Genomic DNA, 1,781 nt, shown 5'->3' with positions numbered 1-1,781 from the left:
CAGGGCTTGAAGTTCTCCGGCACGGTGCTGGATTTCCGGCGCAGGAATATTCGAAGCGCAGCGCCCAGCAGCGGAGGCAGTTTTCAATCGGCGCCCATGTTAACCTATCTGACTGACTGTCCACACAGGCCGCTGAGCAAAGCGGAGCGCCCACGGAGGCACGCGCACTGCAGTGCTTCAGTTCGGCGTCTGGTCTATTTTTCACGCGAGCTGCGAGCGCTTCTGTTAAGCTGGATAGAGCGGATCGTACCAAACAGGACAGACACAGAAAAGACCAGAGAATCCGGCCAATTTTCAAAATAAAATAAATTTTAAAAATAAAAGCCTGTTTAATTATGAGAGAGAGAAATGGCTACAGGTTGGGGGCTGCAATTCAGAGAGATAGAAGATGCTCCTTGATGTCAAAGGTCGTGAGTTCAAGCCTCAACTGATGTAAAATGTACATTTTAATGCAGACGTTTTTGTTGTCTTCCTATTCTGCCTCTTGTTGCTCAGAATTGCCTAAAATTGCCCGGCCCCAACCAGATTAATTCATTTAGATGTCAAATGTTCAAAATTTTATCCGGGGGGGCATGCCCCCGGACCCCCCTAGCGCAGAAGGCAACAACTGTTATCATAAATTACGGCATGCCGCTGGTATCAGCCGATATCAGCTTTAAAATAATAATAATAATCAGATTCACCCAACATGCTTTTTCTTATTTTGCACAATGAATGAATATTACACACATTGAAAAGCATTTTCTTTCATGTCTCCATCTGCTTGTGGGTCATCACTATAAGAGTATGCATGCATAGAGGAGAGACCTGATCGCTAAAATTACCCATATGTTTCTAAGGGATGCTTTGATAGTTAGTTTAGAAAATCCAATTTAAGGCAAAGGGGAGCAGAAAAGGAGGGCTGTGTGGTCCATGAACATAATGTTTCATAAAACCTCCAGCAACCTCACAGGGAGTTCAACTAACTGTTGAGGCCTCTAACAGCTAGAAAAGTAGAAAAAAACCCCACCCGACTTGATATTGTAAAAGAGAGATTCTTTTAACAGTACAGAAAGAAATGTATCCCAGCCAGCCTCTAGTTGCCACTAGTATTGTTGTATCTTGCATTTTTGTAGCAAGTTTTGCTTTTGGCCATGAAGGACCATCCAACTAACTCACTAAACGGCCTCTGTGAATGTCAAATATTTTGGGGGGTTGGATTTAGGGACTTAAAGGATATTTTATCAAGTTTGTCTCAAGATAATGCTCACAGGCCATGTGGCATTTGTTGTTTACATGTTATACATGAAGTGTATCCCTGACTTTTAACAAACACAATGGATTTTCTCCCTCATAAAACATTTGCTCATTTTTCTTGAGAGTTTTCAATGACAAAAAAAAGATTTCCGCACACTTGCATCTATGCAGTGTTTCACTTTATTTGTTAAGCTTGACCTTCAAGGTCAAGTAGATAGATGATGCAAGTGTGCGGAAACCTTTTTTTTTTTTTACCATTTTGGACTCATTGATGTTTTTCAGCACCTTGTCAAGACTGAGCTGGGTGGAGCAGTGGCTATTCTGCATTATCTTAAGAGTTTTAAAAATCAACATTGTACATATTGTAACGTTTCTTGTTGCATTCATTCATTCATTTTCCATAACCGCATATTCTGTTAGGGGTCATGGGAGGGCTGGAACCTATCCCAGCTGACAATGGGTGAGAGGCAGGGTAGGCTACACCCTGGCTGGGTTACCAGACTGTCACAGGGCTGATGCATAGAGACAGACAACCATTCACACTC

Source organism: Epinephelus moara, chromosome 20, assembly GCF_006386435.1.
Source record: "Epinephelus moara isolate mb chromosome 20, YSFRI_EMoa_1.0, whole genome shotgun sequence".
NCBI lineage: Eukaryota > Metazoa > Chordata > Actinopteri > Perciformes > Serranidae > Epinephelus > Epinephelus moara.
Note: the sequence above shows the minus strand (reverse complement) of the source record.